Source organism: Equus caballus, chromosome 5, assembly GCF_041296265.1.
Source record: "Equus caballus isolate H_3958 breed thoroughbred chromosome 5, TB-T2T, whole genome shotgun sequence".
NCBI classification, from domain to species: Eukaryota; Metazoa; Chordata; class Mammalia; order Perissodactyla; family Equidae; genus Equus; species Equus caballus.
The window spans coordinates 11,785,179-11,805,429 of record NC_091688.1 but is presented as its reverse complement, the minus strand read 5'-3'; the positions used below and the strand labels follow the sequence as shown (position 1 = coordinate 11,805,429).

At 46.3% G+C, this 20,251-nt stretch overlaps 1 protein-coding gene across 1 annotated transcript in view; it reads right to left on the bottom strand.

Moving 5' to 3' along the window:
• PAPPA2 (pappalysin 2) overlaps positions 1 to 20,251 on the bottom strand; it is a 255,786-nt gene that overhangs the window by 234,001 nt on the left and 1,534 nt on the right. The gene's annotated exons all lie outside the window — the stretch shown is intronic.

The window sequence follows — 20,251 nt, the reverse complement described above, 5'->3', positions numbered from 1 at the left end:
CCCAACACCAGCATTCAAAGTACAGTCTCAGCCCCATAAATAATACCATATTGCTCCCTTTGTCTGAAATGCCTCCCACCTATGGGTATGTCCTCCACAAGTTAGCTGAAGTTTCACCTTGTCCTTGAAGCCTTCCTTGACTGCCCTAGTCAAAAAGGTTTTCTGTTGCAGCTTGCTGAGCCTCACTGTACTGCTGCTATTTTCTTTATTCAACCAAGCAATTTGAGAGTTCCTTGATGACAAGAGCCTGTCTTAGACATCTGTGAAGTTCCCACAGGATCAAGGAAGGAACAGGTTTCAGCTCCTGTGTTGCACCCATTCTGCTCCTACAGTGAAACTGAGTCACAAGAGTCTTGACTCTGAGAAGGAGCATTGCCCACCAGTCTCTGAGGGACCCCAACAACCCTGCAGTTGCATCCAACCTAGAGAAATGACACAAGTGGATCAAGCCTTCTCTTCATTGTGCAATGACAGGTGCTTAGACTTTCCCATGATGTTTGCTGTGCTTTTCCCCAGCCATCACATAAATTGCTCCCTCCGGATCCTACACAATTGGATTACAGTGCATGTGGTAAAACTTATTGAGAGCTTTTCTCTGGCAGAGCCCCATCCTGGAGGGAACACCAATTCATGGCAGAGTCTCATAGAGGAGGTCATTTAACAATGGGCTAAGGTCCCAGAAGATAAAGTGCAGGCAGAAATGCTGCCCCTGGCACAGACACAGCCATGGAACCTCACTTCCAGGAAAGCCCCATGGCAGAGGTCTTCTCTGCATCTCTGGGAGGATCAGAGTCAGGAGTGAAAGTCCTGCTTCTCCAAGAAGACCCATAGGGTTCCAGGAAGGTGAGGTTCTATTCAACAAAACAGAGGAGTCATGCACAGTGTCATCAGCTCTGGTAACTAAAAAAACATGCTGTGTGCTTCAAGTTTGTTGTTAGGAGGAAAATGAGCAAAAATCAGGGCCAGGTTAGGTCATGACCATAAATCAACCTGCTCCAAGGCAAGGTCCTTTCTCAGAATGTGGTGCCTGGGGCCTCCCCACACGTCTATCTGCTGCCTTCTGCAGAACTACTTACCCAACACCCTGCCCCCTAAAGAGAGCAGGAGGGGAATAAAAAAGGACCGAGGAGGAGGAGGAGAAGATAGGCCATCCATCAAAGACCATGCAACCTGGCAGAGAGCAGGGCTGTGTCAGCAGGAAGACTGGGAGAAAGTGAAAAAAGAAGGCCAGGGAGGTATTTTTCACCTGTTCTAGATAACTTTCCTTCAAGACAGGATTAGGCTCAGCTTTTGATCTATGAGTCCAAGCTTTTACAAATTAGAGCACAGAGTGGGGCAAACCTCCTGGGAATGTTGCACTAGCATCTTCCCAGCAAATTTTTCAACCTCTCCTCACAGTCCACTTTTCATTTTAGTCATGCTCTCATCATGCTCAAAGATGACAGAAACCAGGATGGAGGATTTCCCGGGCTTTCCATAGGCCACCCATGACTAGGGCAAGAGTCAACGTGGCACACTTGCAGGGAGAGGAGAGGACTTGCTTTGTGCTGCTTGAGAAGCGGGAAAACAGAATGGTGAGGTGGGGGACAAGAATCCAAAGGCATTTACAGCCTCAGGAGAGGTGGCCCTTACATGACGACCGTAGAAAGTAGTTAGCAAGGTTCCTGGCACAAAGCATTAACAAATGTTATTTTATTGATGTTATTTATCTACTCACAGAGTTGTTATTGTTGCTGAGTAGGGAGGCGATGGGATGCCGGGAGGCAAATTAAAAGTACTTTCTACCTCTAATCAGCAGCACCTGCCTGGAGGTCAGGCTGAAGATGCACACAGACCTCCTGAAAGGCCGATTCTAGACCAGAGCTGCTCAGATCTTATTGTGTGTATGCACAACCCAGGGATCCGAATAAATGAAGACTCTGATTCAGTAGGACTCAGGCGGCACCTGAAATTCTGCATTTCTAACAAGCTTCCAGGCGAAGCCAATGCTGCTGGCCTTCAGCCCACACCGCGAGCAGCAGGACTCAAATTCAGAGCAGATGGAGATCTGCTCCTTTGAGGCTGGGCCTTTGTCAGCGGTGGGTGAGGGACAGACCCTCATCTAGCGACTTAAATACTTAAGTCTCCTCCTCCCACTTTCACCCATTTACTGCCGACACACACACACGCTCACACACAGACGCAAACACGCACCATAGACATGTTCGCCTAGTGACAATTCGTGTCACTTCTCTCTGTTCACATATCACCTGTATGATTATATTAGGTGACAGCAATAGAAAATGGAGGCATGGGAGTGTAAAGACATGAATGGAGAAATTCGAAAAAGAAGAAATAAGAATTTTAAATGTTCAACTTCAAAGATGTGCAGATTAAGATAAAAATTCTTGTTTCTCAGGTTGGCAAAGATAAAAAATAATAATAGCCTCTAGATTTGGTGACATTGTGGAGAACAAAAACACTCATGCACTGCTGGGGAGAGAGGAAATTGGTAAACCATTCTGGAGAGGCATCTGGCAACCGTTGGCCAAAAACATTCACATCCTCCAACCCTGTAATTTCACTTCCGGGAATCATCATAAGGGAACAGTCTAAGAAGTATGTCTACAAGGATGAACAGGATATTCACAACAGCATTTTTTTTAATAGAAAAACAATACAGTAGACAATACAATAAACAATACAACAAACAACAGAATACTACTCTACCTTTAAAAATCACATTTTGGGGAGGGTGGAGGAATTGGATGAAGGGGATCAAAAGATACAAACTTCCAGTTATAAGATAAATAAGTACTGCGGATGTAATGTATGACATGATGACTAGAGTTTACACTGCTGTATGATATATTTGAAAGTTGCTAAAAAAGTAGATCCTAAAAGTTCTCATTACAAGGAAAAAAAAACATTCTTTTTGGTTTTTTTTCTTTGCGAATCTCTATGAGATGACGGAAGTTAAACTTATTGTGGTAATCACTTCGCAACATATCTAAGCCAAGCTGTTATGCTGTATAACTTAAATTTATACAGTGATGAATGTCAGTTATATCCCAATAAAACTGAAAGAAAAATAAATTTTTAAAAATTTAAAAAAACAAAATAAATTAAAAAATAAAATTCACATCCTAGAAAAATATTTAGGAACCTAGAAAGATGCTTACAGCTTACTTATTAGAAAACAAGTTCTGAAACAATATATATGCTTTTATCCAAACTGGATAAAATAACAAATATGTGCTTATTTGCAAAGGGCAGATTCATAGGAAAGGGGTCACTTAATTTTTATATTTAACAGATTTTCTACAATAAACAACCTCTCTGAGTCTGTTTGCTCATCTGAAAAATGGAAGTAATCATAGTGGCTACTGCATGAAGATCAAACACATTAAGATGTGTAAAGCCTGATTATAGTAAACCCTCAAAAATGTACCCTATTATTAGTTTCAGCGATTTTTACCTTGTTTGCTGCTGTATCTCGAGCACCTAAACTGGAGCCTAGCACATATGAGACACTCAATAAATATTTGTTGAATAAACTAAGAACGACACACTGCACCTAGGACATTGGTAACATTAAAATCAGGTACGTTGGTTAGAACAGATCACAAAGGACACTAAGTAAGAGTTAACTAGTTTGGATTTTACACTCTGGATGACAAAGCAGATGCCACTGAAGGGTTTAAGTGGAGAAAGAGAGGACAGGACACATGGTGACCTACTCTGATTTGTTTGTTAGAAAATTATAAGTATGATGTCAGAAAATTGGAATAATAATAATAAAGTAAGGACAAAAATAAGTTAGCTAGTAAACAGTAAATTGGCTATTTCCATTTCTATATGGCCTGAAGGTTATCTAAACAAATTTTTCACTGCTTAGAAAAGTCTAGGAAGCAAAGCCTGGCCACGCTGAAGCCCAGCATTGTTAAGAAACAGGCCCAGCATTGCCACTGACCTGAAATAAATCTGGGGCAGCAGGAGCTCCCTTCCCCCTTCCTTGATCATTGCAGCAAAAAGCAACAAGGCTTTAGGCATTCATCACCTACTGCCTGACTGATTAGCTATTTTCTCGCTGAAAAAGTAATCCATGGGGGTCAAAAAACTACCTGGATAGCCAGCTTGGAGTTCTAGTGTGCCTTTCAGAGAGTGACCAACGCCTTCAGGGGCCTCAGGAGGATCTCTCAGGACAACCCGGCCTCATTCCCACCTTCCCCAGACTCTCCAGGACCCACAAATGGCCAAAGGGAGCCAGCCCAGCAGCAACTGAGAATCGAAAAGCTGGTTAATACTGTTCTAGCTAATAGAGCAGGCTGTGGCGTGAGATGCACTAGACCAGCCACACTTAATAACGCTACAACCCTGAGCACCATGCAGCAATTCTCTAGATCTCGTTTCCTTCATCCATAAAATGGAGATAAGAATACTACCTAATTTATAGGGTGTGGGGGAGATTAAATTAATTCATACATGTAAAACAATGAAAACTGTGCTTAGACCATAATAAGCATTCAATGTTATTATTCATCACTAATACAATTATTGTCATTGTAACATATATAGGCTTTCTTTCTTCAACTCTGTTATAAACTCCTTGAGAGCAGGTAATCCTGTCTTATACTTCCCCACACTCCCATTGCATCAAGGCCAATGTCTTGTCCATAGTAGGAATGGTAATTCACTAATGGGTTAAATCCACAAGAGGAAGTCAACAGACCTGCCAAGGGCATCCTTCCAATTGACAATGACCCTCTAAAAACTCCATTCCTCTAACAAAGAAAAACATTCATCTAATAAGAAGCAACCTCCTCCCCTTCTACACCACTCACTCCCCACAGTGGGGCAGTTATGATGACTACAGCGACCCCTAGAGAAATACGCTGGCTTTTCACCTCTTCCACATTACCTCCTAGGGATCCAGAAGAATCAAGAGCAGTCACAGGACTTTCGTCAGGGCCCCTCCACCCCTCTGCACTCATCCTGGGCAATTTCCCCTAGACTCAGACGTTGTGCCAACACTGTCCCTTATCTCAGTACATCTGAGCAACTTTAAATTATTTTTCCCCACCTAAGGAAATAAATAACTGAAGTTTAATAAATACCGAAATGTTCCTTATGTCTGGTTGTTCCCACCAAAAAAAAAGTCTCCCAAGTAATTTTAAACAAGTGGATTTTTTTTTTTTTTTGGAATGTCATTTCAACCATTTTTAATAACTTTTGAGAACAAGCAGTATGAAATTTCCTGAGCCTTCAACACAGTCTGCTGGTCCTGTGACTATGGAATTCCACAAACAGCCCCTCCACGCCCAGTGGATAAATGGCTGTGGTTGCATACTGAGTGTCTGTGATGTGAGAGGAGTGGACTGGGTGCTTTTCCTCAGCAGAGGTGAAGAGCTGCCTGCAGGCTCCTCTTTCCATCAATCTGATCTCCCATCTTAACAAAAAAGACAAGCATCTCCTTGGAATTCCAACAAAACAGACATGCTCTAAGCCCCCAAAAGCAAAAGGCAGGTTGTGCAAAAGCTGAGAGAATGGTGTGAAGTCCCACACCTTAGAGAGCCTGGAGTGTTCTGAATCTCTTAATCTTGATAAGACACTTTAGTAGCCAGCACGGGACACAAAGACAGTGGCACCCACAGCAGGATGCCACAGCCCTTACCATCTGCAACCTGACCTCATCTCTATCGAGGTCCCTCCAAGAACTCTCTTTTATAACTCCAGGTAAGCAGCACAAACACCAACTTCCTGTTTGTTCTTTTCCTCTGCCAAATAAATAATTTTGAGATCCTGCTCAGAACTTTTCTTTGGCATTTCTTTTACCAGGTACAGTTTACAGAATCAATGTTGTCCTAAGAAGATGTGTTTAAATAGTGTTAAATATATACTTGACGATTCAGCGGCATTGCAGGAGTCTTTATTTAGGAAGCTTGAAGAAGATCATCTTGCAATGAAAATAATCTCCCAACTTATCAGTCAGCTAAGGTTCAATGTTTGCATATCAGGTTTTCTGAAAGTGAGATATCACAAGACCTTCACAGCATTAGTATTTGTCCAATGTGTCTTATATTCAGTCAGTGAACATGTACCACCCCAGGTGTACCTAATAAGACCTGAACATTTTTGCCTCAACCATGTGGTCACTCTGACTGCCTTCTAGGAAACAAGGTATATCCAGGGACCACACAAACCTAAACACTATGACCATGTGAACCCAAAGGGTCCGAGTCACATTTACCACCAGTTGGAAAATCTGAGAAGAAACAAGAGGGTATGAAGTGTGTGTTCTCAAACGGAACCCAGGTGAGTCTTCAGGACCCAGTGTTCAAAGAGAACCCCTAAAGCTGACCTCTGAGTAGACCCCTGCCATAAACTACCTTTGGCCACCTGGATCCTGAGTAAGAAAGAAAAAGAATAAGAAAAATAGGTGATCTAATTAATTGACATTTCAAGTTGAATGAGGACTAAAGTCATAAATATTGTTTTCCTTTTCTTATTAATATCTTTCTAAAATGTTTCCTTCTGATTTCCAACAAAAGATTTAAATTAACCAAAGGCAACCTGGAAAAGTTGAAATAACACCAAATTGGGAACAAAGAAACTTGGAATGTGGTCCCAACCTGCTGCTATGTAATATCTAGAAAGTACCTTTCCCTCTCTGGGCCTCACGGGCCTGTCTGTGCAGGAGAGGCTAGGCTGGTGCTGCTCTGATAGCCTGTGCTTGGGGTCTCTAGGCTCGTCCTGAAGGACTTCAAGGTCCTCATCTTTCTGACCACTTCTCGCTGTTACACATCCTGTGAAGGCGGACATAGAAGGCAGAAAGGATTGAGCTGAACCCACATCTCGATGGGCAGGTTTTGTTCCTGCTAGATTCCTCTTTTGAACTCATTCTGTAATCATGTGCCTCTGTCTTCTAAAAAGTGGAATAACTACAACATCATGGTTCGTTGAGGATACTGGTTAGTTGGAATCTACTGCATCAAGGTTTCATTACAAACAATTCAACGCTAAATCATATTGGATAGACATGCATGCATATCTACTCATAAGAGCTCAGGAAGAAGAGAATTTGCAAGCGCTAGAATGAACAGGGGAGGTCTTGGGGAAGACAGGCAAGAGACAGCCCTGGCTGCTCGGCCAGCAGTGTCTTGAGGGCAAGGCTTTGGGTCCTTCTCGTGCTACCACGTCACCACAGGAGGATGAAAACAGCAACTAGCATGGACCAAGCACATACTAAGCACCAGGCAGAGCTCTAAGCTTGTGCTGTGTATGAATGTATCTAACCATCACAATAATTCTATGAGACAGAAACGATCAGTACTCCAGCTTTAGAGATGAGGGGACTTTAACTTGCCAAGTTCACACAGCTAGTGGAGGGCTCAAGTCTAGAACATCTGGCTCCAGATCCTGAATTCCTAACCACTACATTAAGGAAAGAATTTAGATGGATGAAGAGATTGAGGTAGGACATTTAAGGTGAGGAGACAGCTTGTGCAGAGGCCAGGAGCTGGTAACAGGCAGGGCACGCGGAGATGCGAGAAAGACTTCCCTGACTCAGCAGGCGGTTGACTCTGAGGAGTCAAAGAGATCAAGCTCTGTGTGTAGAAAGGGGCCAGATTCTCCATCCTTCCATTCAACGCAAAGTGCCCACTCCACTCCAGGCCCTGCCCTGAGTGCTGGGGTGACACATGGATGATGGAAATCCAGCAAAGCCCCCAGAAGCCTACAGGCAATTGGAAGGCTCCGACTGCTGAGCTGAGGAGCTTGAACTTGAACTGCAAGTGGGAACCACGAACGGTGTTGGCCGGGAGTCTAGTAGAAGGTTGCAGTCTAGTGGGGGGGGGGGGGGGTGGCCAGGAGGACGGACAGTGACAGAAGCGCTGGGAAAAGCAAGGTCAGCGGTTGCCTTTCCCTCTCCTGCCCAGCCTTCTGCAGCGCAACATATGGCTCGCCTCTCCTAAGTCCCAGACCCTGCAGTGGGCAGAGTACCAGAGGGGTTGGGGCCACCTCCTTGCACCCCCTCCTCTGCCAAGGCTGGTCCTGGCTAAGGTCAGGCCAGTGACACAATACACTCTGTCCAAGGGCCCAGTAAGACTGCCACACCCAGGGAGGGCATTGTGCCCAAGATTACCTCCATCCTCAGGACTCGCGCCACGGGCCAGATTATAAGATATTCTATTGTGCGATTATTTCACGTTATTAATGTGCCTTGAAACAAACGATGTCTAAAATAGATCTCTGCTGTGGTTAGGGTTTATTATTATTCTGCATAAAGTTGGAGTTTATTTCAAAAATAGTTCTTGAATACCTACTTTGTGCTCAATAAACGTGCTGAATAAATGAATTCGTAAGTAAATGGATTTAAAAAAATTGATCTAGTTACTGCCTGTAAGTGCTTCATGTTAAAAGAATTTCACCCCCCAAAAAAGAACTTGTGATAATTCCAGATTTTAAGAGGACCAGAGGAGCAAAGGCTGGAAAGACTTGGAACCAAGGAAAGTTTCCAGCCCCCTGCTTGCTTCTCCTCAGGACTGGCAAAATTAACTTTCTCTAGCTACACTCTCCCCTCCTCTCCCTCCCGCCCACGGGAATAATGTCAACAGGTAGATTTTTGCACAAAGCAAAAGTTTTAGAGAGAATGAGAAAGAGACAATACGTACAAACCAGAAGCAGCAAATAAAGAGAATAATTTCTGAAAGTTTAGAAATAATCAGTTAAACCAAGTTGCAATTACATCCAATTTTTCCAGGAGACTAGTTCCTGGTCGATATTTATCAAGTACAGATAGATCTGAAGGGGCGGAGGAAGGGGGAGTTGAGGTGGAAGATAAAGGTAACCACTCCTTCTAGGTATTTTGGAGTGAATTTCAAACCTCTTAGCCATCTTCCAAATCAAGAGAACTTAAAGATTACCACGTCTTCCTGTCCCTACTTCCAAACAGAATAATTCACTTCACAACTTATAGGACAGAATCTTGCCCTTCACTTATTCACTCACACATCCATTCTCTTATCAAATATTTATTGGATTTATTGGATTACTGCTGACAATGCACTAGGTGTTACGGGTAGGGCAGAGGACAAAGTCGAGCCCCTGACTTCAAGAAGCCTGTAGCCCTGTGGGGGAGCCAGCCTAGAAAAGAAATGGCGTGGCAGTAAGATGTCTGTTTGTTTAACATCAGCCCCCAAGACACTGCCTGACACACAGGAAGAGCTCGACAAGTATGTGTTGAATGAATAAAAAGGGAATTATGCTAAGTTGATCTAAGTGTCTTGACAAGGCTGAGTCCAGCATACCAGGAAAACCCATGAGAGAACAAACCTACATCAGGGAGACCACAGAAGATTTCCTGGAAGAGATGTCACATTAACAAAAACCCGGGGCGTGACTAAGGGTGAGTCAGGTGAATGTGGGTTTGGGGAGTATTTTCCTATTAGGAGATAAAATACAAAGGGCAGAGGCCAGGGAAAGAGCAGTGTATCTGTGTCTCTGCTAGTAGGCTGATGTTGCTGGAAGTTAACTGAGAGTGTGTGTGCATGCTAGTGCATGTGAGTGTGGTTTTGAGTGTGGATGACTGTGTGTGAGGGAGTAGGTGACTATGCATGTGTGAGTGTGCATGAACGTAGGTGCACATACGTGTGTACATGTGTACGAATGGGTGTGTGCATGTGTGTCTATCCTGCAAGGCAGCCATGAACCCGAGGATGTAGTAAGGTCCCATATGGCATACTAAGAAAGTGGAACCTTATCCTGAGCACACAGGGGGGTCATCCAAGGGTCTTAGGCAGCAAAGTGACATGAGAACGCTCCCTTTGGTGCAGTCAGTTAGCTGAAGAATGAATTGGTGTCTCAGGTGAGAGACATCCAGAAGTAACGTGGCCAAAATCAGGCAGCAGCCACAGAGATGAACAGGACAGGCCCAGAAGACATCGCCAAGGTGAAACAGACGTGACTTGTGGTTGATGACTGGTGCTACCTATGGCGCTGAGGGAGGTGGGGCGAGGGTCAGTGACGTGGGACAAGAACTCCCAGAGTTCTGGCCACGGACCGGGCCCCATGCTGAGACCAAGGAAGCCGGAGGAGTGGGACTGAGATGGAAGGGGTCAGCTGAGACAGGCTGGGGCCCTTCACTCCTTACTGCTCCTGCCGTAAAAATCAGAGACAGCTTCGCACAGTGAATAAGAACATGTTCTTTAGGGACAGAGCTCAGGCCCAAATCTTGGTGCTACGTGAACTAGCTGTGCGACCTTGGGCAACATCCTACTCCTCTCTGTGCTCCAGCTTCTCCGTCTACTTCCTCAGGTTGTTCTGAGGAGCACATGAGTTAATATTTGTAAAGTGACCACGGTCACGCCGGGCACAGAATAAGTACCACGTGAGTATCTGTCGAACAAACATCCCTTCAATAATTTCTTAGAATGACTGAGCCTGCAGAGCAGGCTTTACATTTCTGCCCTTGGTCTTCCAGTGTGTTTCTGCTGTCCCTTGCTATGGGTTACAGTGCTTTATCACAAGGCCTTGAGACGTGGATCTCTCTTACCTGAACACAGAAGCTCTCTGAACCTGTCTGCTTCTGACGTCCACCCCCCGCGCCCCGAGCCGAGCTTCTGGGTAGAGTACACCAGACACCGTTCCCCGTCTTCACTCCCTCACCCTCATTCATGTCTCCACTTACCATAATCGGGAGTCTCCTCCCAGAACCCCAACTCTGGAGAGAAACTGCTCTCCCTGAAGTCACCAGTGATCTCCTAACTGCTGGATCCAAGGAACCCACTTCAGGCCTGCTGGCTTGCCACGTGGCCCGGGGCCCTGTGACACATTGAGAACTCTATCCTTTTCCCTTTTCCCTTTCCCCAATTCTGCTGCCTCCCAGCCCTCCTTCCCTGGCCTCGAGGAATCCTCAGGTTGTCCAGGCAGGACTGGCCCTCCTGGCGGCAGAGCTATAATAACCTACAGGTCTGCTCCCACTCGACAGTGAGCACCTTCCAGGTATAGGCCTGCCTTACTCATTCTTGATTCTCCACCACATGAGAGAAGCTCAGTAAGTGTTGAATGAATGAAGAAACGAATGGATGAATGAGCAAACAGAACAAACCACTTCACCTCTTTCCTAATCTTCAGAACATACAGCAATTATTTGCATGAAAGTTAGCAAATGCTGAGTCACCGCTCGAACGATGACTCACTAACCGATTGATTAACCTCTCAGCTCTGTGACTTCCCCTCAGATCAGTAACTGGACTTCCAACCCAGAAATGAGCCATAATTCCTGGTCTTGATATCCCAACTTGTTGCCATGGCAATGCTTCAACTTCAAACTGTTCTGAGACTCTGGGTCCCAGTGACCATGTTGTACATTTGGGCAGAACCGATTTCTTCACCGCTCACTTCTGACTCATAAAGAGAATTGGGATGTTTTGTTTGCCCACAGTGCTTTATTTGCTGGATGTTCTCTTTTTCAAAAAATCCAAAAAGTGGGACTGTTTTAAGGCAGGTAGTGAACATGAGAAGGAGAGGATGCTTTATTTTTTTGACAAAAACTTAACATAGAGGCAAGCTTTCTGGAAGTTGCTGGGCTCACGGGGTGTGTGAGACGAACAGAATGGGATTTGATGAGCCCCCAGAGTAACCTAATTCTGTGTAGGGAAATACAGAAGCACGGAATTTATACACTTGTTTATGGCACTAGGAACTGAAGCTAACGGATGTTCTGAGCATACAGGCTCAGAATCCAGACGAAGGTGCAACCTCCCTCTCTTGTTTATTTGGCCTCTCAAAGCATAGACGAGGACGGGACGAGAAGGAGCCAGGCCTCCTGGCACACACATTCTGAATGACTCAGTTAGGCAGCCCCAGAGGAACAATAAAGAGCGTGAAGGAGGGAGCAAGAGTTGAGGGAGGACAAAGCTTTGCGGGTGACGGGCGAACGGCTGAACTGACTGGGGCTGCCAGAGGTGATTCCTACTTTCCAGTCCTGCCCCTGTCACGCGTGAATATTTCCAACCTGACAACCTGCACTCCACCCAAGAATACACGGAGAGTCCCCGTGGGTTTCCATCTCACACCTGAGGACTGGAAGAGAACACTCAGCTCACAGAGGACAGGAGAGAGCAGCTAATGGCGCCCCCTAGGTTGGTCAGAGCCCCTCCCCCTGCACTGTCTGCCCGCGATCCCAAAAGGACCTAGAAGTCAGGCAGTAACTGAAGGTTGGGGATGAGGACAGGAGACGCAATAATGAGTGCCCGGCACTGAAGCTGGCGTGTGACGAGCAGGACAACCACAGGGTCATGCTCAGAGGAAAGCCCTCTGTGCTACCACCTGGAAGCAGCTGCACCCCAGACACCTGGATAACTCCCAAGTCCCAGATCTAACCCTTGTGAGTGAGACCCCAGGCCCTGACCAGAGTGGGACAAAAGGACACAGCAGTGCCCGGGCATCCGAAGCTGGAACACAGGAGAAAGTTCAGGGCAGTATAAGGGGGCTGTATGGGCTTTGTATTCCCTTCTCCCCTCTGATTTTCTTCTCCTTTGCCTCCTGAAGGTGCTGCCACATCAGAGTCTGATGTGCTGTGACTTCTGAGGGCCTAAGTGTTCTCAAACACATGTCGTTTAGGGCTCAGGCCGTGTAAAGAAATAGAAAGCAATGCAGTTTGGGCCAAAGGAGAACACCCTCCATGCACAGCAGGGTCCAGGAAGAAAGGGCCATCTTAGGATGCCCTCCAGAAGCCAGAGGAGGGAGCCTGATGACAGCACCCATCTCAACCAGTAAGGGCTCCCAGGGACTGCAAAGGCCTCAGAACAGGGGTCCAGATGTCTCTATTCATTGTTCAAGACAACGGCACATTTTGCAAAGACCACCCAGGTACTATCCGATGTAAGCAGTGCCTGAACCCTAAGCATCAGAAGCCCTTTTCATTTCAGAGGGTCAGAAACATAAAACCAAACCCTCACGCAAATTGGTGCAGCCACTTCTAAAAAAACAGTCTGGCAGTGCCTCAGAATGCTAAGCAGAGTTACCCTATGACCCAGCAATTCCAACCCCAGGCACCTACCCAAGAGAAATAAAAATATAAGTCCACTCGTGCACAACGTTCATAGCAGTACTATTCACAATAGCTAAAAAGCGGAAGTCATCAAAACATCCATCAACTGAAGAACGGATAAACAAAATGTGGTAAAATTTATGGAATATTACTCGGCAATAAAAAGAAATGAAGCTGATACATGCTAAAACATGATGAACCACAAGTGAAAGAAGCCAGATTCAAAAGACCACATATTCTATGAAATGGCCAGAAGAGGCAGATCTAACGAGACAGAGGATAGACTGGCGGCTGTCTCTGGCTACAGCGGCTCTGGAAGGAGAGCAGGGAAACGGAAGGGGACTGCTCGTGGGTACGGTGTTTCTTCTGGGTGGAATGAAAATGTTCTAAAATTAGATTGTGGTAACGGTTGCGCAACTCTGTAAATATCCTAAAAAAGCATTAATTGTACAGTTTAAACAGGTGAATTTTATGGTATGGAAGTTACAACTCAAATGCTACTTTTTTGAAAAAAAGAAAATAAATAAATATAAACGCCACCTGGAATGCTCACACCAAGAAACTAGCAGGACTTGTTTCCTATAGGAAATCTCCGGGAAGTTTTGTTTTTACGTGAACAAAAGGTGTTTCTCTACACTGACACTGCCACAGTCTCTCTGTTGCTATTATCCTGGATAGTGTGAAACTAGGCGGCAAAGCAGAAGAGGACTGTGGAAGAAGCCTGGTGGGCAGGGAGAGCCCTCCACACCAGGGGTTAGCAAACTATGACCTGAGGGCAAATCCGGCCTGCCACTTGTTTTTGTAAAGTTTTACTGGAACACAGCCATGCTTACTCATTTATATATTGTCTATGGCTGCTTGCACAGTCTAACAACAGAGTAGTTGCAACAGAGACCTATGGCCTGCAAAGCCTAAACCATTCACTAGTATTCCTTTACAGGAAAAGTGTGCCAACCCCTGCTCTAGACTCATGAGTCTAGAGTCTTGCTACTTAAATCATGGTCCACACACTAGAAGCATCAGCATCACCTGGGAGCCTGTCAGAAATGCAGAATCTCAGGCTGCCCCAGACCAACTGAATCAGAATCTACATTTGTGTTAGTTAGTTGAGTTAGGGCAAGAAGCAGATGCCAAGATGGGATTAAATGCGCAAGGATTTTATTAAGGGAGACACCTATGAGAGAAAATACGGAAGGAGCCTGAAAAGTCTGGGAGAGCCATCAGTCCGTGATACAAGTCCGACCTCGAAGGAAGGAAAGAGGGAAGGAAGGGTGGATGGAAGCACTGTAGATTGCTGTGCAGTCTAAGGAGTGTTCTGCAAGACCTCCAAGAGTCCTCAAGCCAGAGCCGGCTGTCAGAGGAGTCCTTTCTCTCTCAGGAACTGGTTTGTCAGTGCAAACGCAGTAATGACTTCAGAGCACAGCACCTGGGGTCCTTGGTCAAGGAAACGCCCTGCAGTGGGAGGTCTGTGAGGCATATTCTCATTGCATTTACCACGAGGTGCACTCTCACGGCAGCCATGACATTTTAAGAAGAATGTCAGCTGATCCCCAGGTATATTTAAGTTTGAGAAGCAATGCTCTAGAGCACGAGTTGGCAAACTTTTTCTACAAAAGGCCAGATAGTGAGTGTCTTAGGCTTTGCAGGCCATAAAGACTCTGCTGCAATTACTCAACTCTGCCATTTAGCCTAGAAGCAGCCACAGAGAATGCGAGGGTATGGCTGGGTTCCAATAAAACTTTATTTACAAATCAGTCTTCAACTTTGGACCAGACGTGGCCCCTAGGCCACAGTATACCAACCTCTGCTCTAGAGTGGTGGGGTTTAAGCTTTTTTAAAGTAACGAAACTCTTTCTTCATATGAGACAGATGAGAGAGGAGCTGGTCCTGCTGAAGGTGGGAGAGGAGCCTGGCACCTGGCAATTCCCCTCATAAGTCCCTGAGACACTACTGCCGGTAGCAAAAGCAGAATTTGAAAGCCACTGCCCTGGTTCCCCACAAGATACCTCCAGTTTCAGAAAGTTCCTTTCAGCATTTTTGTCATCCCTAATGGGCATCAAGCAATCTAAATTTCCACCCTGTTCTATAAACATAACTGAGGGTTTAACACTGTGCTAGATATTTAGGAAAGACAAAGGTGAATCAGACACGCATTTGGCTCCTAGGGAACTTCAGCGGATACAAATGAGATGTGCACAGAACTAATATGGCAGGAAACAACGTGCAGCCAAGGAAACAGCCATGAAGGGCCATGGAGGCAGGGAAGTGGAGAGATGGCTTCCACACAGGAATGGGGAGAGCTCCATGGATGAGGGCTCAGCAGCGAGCTATGAAAGGAGGGGGCCGAGTGACAGTCTGATTTCCTTCTAAAACCAGACGCCTCTCTTCTCGAGGGCCATTTGTCCACATGGTAAAAACTCTTCTACAGCAGATGCTAACTTACAACCATCAGGGCACACGCCTTGCCCACACAAGCAATCTCATGTATCTTATCCTCGTCATGGTGGGCAAACCCACCCCCCAAGACCAACAACAGCCCTCACATCCATGGTTCTTCCATGACAAGGACAGGGTTGCTATGACTTCGCCGCACATCTAGGTCCTGATCAGGGAGCAGAGCTATAAAATGGAAGAAAATGGGCAATTCTTTAGGGTCCCGTAAGGGCAAACACTCTTTGACCATTGCTGCCATACAGGAGGAGGCAGCTAAGAAGGAGGGTCACGGAATCCTTATCTAAGAGGAGCTCTGGGAAAGGTGTGGACCTGGCCCTTCACCTATCAGTGAGTCCTACTGGATAAAGGGGGAGAGAGTACACATGGCAAGCCTTTTAAATTCTCTTTACATCTATGTTGATACTTCTATGTATGTGAATGTGTCTTCTGCAAAGCTCCACACTCCACAAGAACGAGACTCTTCACCCTGAGTACACAGCTCCCCTATTGGGAGAAGGGGATGCCGCAGCATCCTGTGAAATTTCATTTATTAGATGTCATTCAAAACAAAAAAAGCCATTCATGTGCCCTAAACAAGGGACTTCAAGCCTAAGGTCAACAGACGCTAGCCATCAGGAAATCCAGAAAGTTATGTAAGACTATGTGACCTGTTGAAAGTTATGTAAACTATGTGAACGTGTACATTTTTCTGGCGAGTGAGCATAGCTTTCATCAGATTCTCAAAAGGGTTTGTGACCCTCAAAAAGCCTTAGTACTACTGTGCAATTTATTCAAAATAGTACTGCCCAGGGTAAAAAGAACAAATGATTAAAAAAAAGAGAGTCCTTTCAGGCATCTGATTCTGCAGTGTTCTCAATCATCTTGAGACCGTCTCGTGAAAAATCATATCTACCATCATTCCTATTTTACAGATCAGCAAACTAAATTCCTAGGAAATTAATGTCAATATCCCACCTAAGGGAAAATTACAGATTAGTAGGTTAGAACCAAAGATGAGTAGATTAACACACTGCTCTTCATAATGATGGCCTCCCACTGTTAATGCCATGTCATAAATAAACACCAGGGTCAAGCTCTGTGTTGGGCACTCTACATACATGACTTATTTAAACATCCTAACAACTCTGCAAGACATTATCTCATTTCTCACTTTGAAGAAACCAAGGCTCAGAAAAGTCCAATCGATTGCCAAAGATTGCAGCACCGATAAGTGTCAGAGATGGGATATGATTCCAGGTCTGTCTGACTCCCAAGTTCTACACTGGGATCCGCTCTAAGACTTGGATCCTCAGAGGAGGAAAACTCCTTCAAGTCAGGGACAGTTTCTTAGACATCTTTGTATTCCCTGTGGTGCCTTGCCGTGCTTTGCATGGCAAAGCACTCAGTAAATATTTGTTGAATGAAGAAACGTGGGCTCGGGCTCCAGTTCTGTCCTGGACTTACTGACTCAGTCTCCTGCAACTTGGAGCTGCAGGTGGTTACTCAGCTGGGCAACTTCAGGGAACATTTGAAATCAATTATGGGTGAGGAGGAACCTATTAAAAGTTTCTCTTCTGTGTATGTTGGGGTTGAAGGAGAGGAGAGGAAGTTGAGAAGGAAGGAAAGGAACAGGATGGCTCAGGGTTGAGTGCTGCAGCTTAAAGATTTCACACCAGGATGGGACAGAATTTGGCATAAGTCCACTGCTGAGTTCCAACACCTCATCCAAATGGGTTCCTGACCTCGGGCTACTCCTCAGTGGCCACACATCCCTAAGTTGCCAGGCTCCTGAGTCGTTACTTTGATGCAGGCCTCACACTGGAGCAGTTGCGCACAGTCCTTTCCTAGGCCTCAGCTGCCCTGCTTCAGAGCTACAGGAGACAGGCAACTTCAGAAGGTCTAACTTGCAGGCCACCCAGCACCACTGCTCCCCCACTAGGGGCCGGAGAGAATCTCAGCACCTAAAGTCTGTGAGGCCTGTACTGTCCTCAGCCCTAAATAAAGCATTCAGGAAATCCATTCTGGAGTCCAACTTCCTATTTTGGAAGAATGTAGGAGTTTGGTGTGGAGGAGGGAGGAAACTCTCATTGATCGTGTTTTCTTTACTAGTTGCTACAAGGGTAAGTTACTCACAGCTCCAGAATGCCACTTTAGCTCCTTCACATAGGCCCTGCAAAAAGTCTTGTATGAGGCTGACCCTAAGGGATGCCTACCGACAACGCTCTGGGAGGGAGTGACTAGATACAGCCCAGAGGCCAGGGCAGGGACAGCCCTCCAAGAAACCAGGCACATTCCCCACTACGTGGCTTCCAAAGAGGTGCCGCCTCTCCTGTGCATGAAGCAACACTGCCACCTAGTGCCCTGTGTGGGAAGTATTCCCTGAGGCCCCACATCTCAGGAGGGTTCCCCTACAATGGCTGGTGTGGCTGAATGGCTTGACATCTCTGCTGAGAAGAAAATGTCGCAAGTTTGGTGGATTGAGAAGTGGGAAAGTGGGTCTGAGTTAAGTAGGGAGAAGCTGAGGTTTGAGAGCTGTTGGAAAAGAGTGTGGGAGCCAAGTCGTGCAGCGTCCTGGGTCATCCTCAGTGGATTACGCTCAGAGCTACAACCACTGAATTGTATTTAGCTCCCAGGAACACGATTCAGTTGTCGTTCTCCATGGATGAAGGCCAGCCATCCCAGGAACAGGCAGTGACCAGCTAAAGGACCAGTGCCAGGGTCAGGGAGGGAAGAAGACGTCTGCTCTGTTGATAGGAGCGAGTGTATCAGTGGCAATCAGAGACTGGCCCCCTCGTGGCTCTCAGCCGTGGGACCACAGGTGAAGTGTAAGGAGCTAAGCACAACGAGTAGACAAGTATGCCTAGGCCCTCGGGAGCCTGGTTGCTGGAATCCTGAAGAATGCAGGCCTTGTTCCCAGCTCCATCTTCCCCAGACTTTTACCCTAAATCTTTCCTGAATATTTTCTGATATGCAGATGTCTGAAGAAAGACATAGCGTGGATGGCGGAGAGGAGAAAGACCTGGGTACTCCCTGCCCTCAGCCTGCCTGGTGTGGACCTACAGGGGAAATACCAGTACCCCACCGGGGCCACTTTGATTTGAAGAGAAAGAAACCTCAGAAGCTAGACTGTCTGAAAAAGATTTCCTGCCTAATTGTACGTGCTCAGGGAGGTTAAGAGAGTTCAGATGGGCACTCTGAGAGGGATCTGAGTGTGTGTGCTGTGGCAGGTGGGGGGCTGGTGGTTGGTGGGGACAGGTGGGCAAGGGAGGGAGATATACGGGGGGTGGGGCGAGGAGGTCCACAAGCAATGCTGTAACTAGAATCAAATCATGACGCTGCTCTCCTCCATGCAGGTCATGAGACAGAAGGTCATGGAAGGGACAGGACAGGGGTCAGGTACCCCAGGTCTGGGTTTGTACAACCCCAAGAAATAATCTCTAAGAGCCTCCCTCACGCATTCCTGCTGAATCCTCCCCTAATTCTTCACAGCCAAGAGACTGATCCCAGGTCCCCAGGTTGCTACTGCAAGAGGAGGGATAAGCAGAGCCGTGGGTCTCCGTCTAGACTGCAAGCATACAGTTTCCCTGGCAGATGGGTACTAGGAAGCGAGATCAGGCAGCAAGAAGATGTCATCTGGGAAAAACTGTGAAGCTGCCAACTCTGATCAGATAATCATCTCATTATTTCTTCCATTTGGCCCCAGAATAAGGATTTCCTTCTACTCTTTCTCTACCCCCACCTATCTTACAGCCCAGCCCCTTCTCTCTCCCCTCCCATCACCCCCTCGCCCACCTAAAAATAAAGTAAAGCTAAATCACAAAACTCGAGAGTGCTCAGTGTCTGGGAATCCCAGCTTGCAAAGGAGAAATCACAGCCAAACGGGGAGACAGCGTGTCCGGAAGTGATGTTCCAGCAACACCCCATCGAAAGAGGCTCCCTCCTTCCAGATTTCTTTCTCTAGTCTGAAACTTATTTGCATGCATCGAGCAACCTGAGAAGTTTCTAAGTGGGGGAGTTGTCGAGCACGTCAGGGGCTCTGGGGTTCCATTCCCACTCTGCCCCAGGCAGGCCTCTCCTTGCTTCGGTTTCCCCATCAACGTAATGGGACCGGCAAACATCAGGGAGTGTTGTGGATAATCCAAATTAGTAAGATTAAAATGGTTCTAAAATGGTGCCTAGTCTCGCGTGAGGTTCTGTCATGGGGGATCCAAAGGGACAATGAGACACTAAATGATGAAATATCACATCTAATCCCCCACCCCTTGCTTGAAACCCTCAGCAAGACAAGAGAGACAGTTATTCTTAACCCTACTCTTTCCTTGTCCTCCTGGGTGACTTTCCATGAAAGCCAAGATCTGGGTATAGTGGAAAATAAGTGTAGGTAATGTTCCCAGACATTACCTCAATTAAAACCATAGAGTTATACAAGGTGCATTTTAAGGTCCCTCTTACAACAGCCAGGGCTAGAAACCAGGATCCTGGCTTGCGACCCACCTTCTCTAGTTACCCCTGCTGTTCCTAGGCTGGGCACATGATTGTTAGGACAAAGCAAAGGGGACTCCAGGATCTGGACTAGGCAGCAGCTTTCTGCTAAGTTCCAGGGCTGCTCAAAGAACAGGGAACCAGTCAGGACCCAATGGCTGTGGACCTGGCAGCCTTGTTCTCTCGCTGCCCCAGGTCCATGGGTTCTCACATAGTTTCAATGTTGCCTGCGTATCTCATACAGGACTACTAGAAATGATAGAGTGTGATACCTCTTCCCTACTGACAAGGAAGCAGAGATCT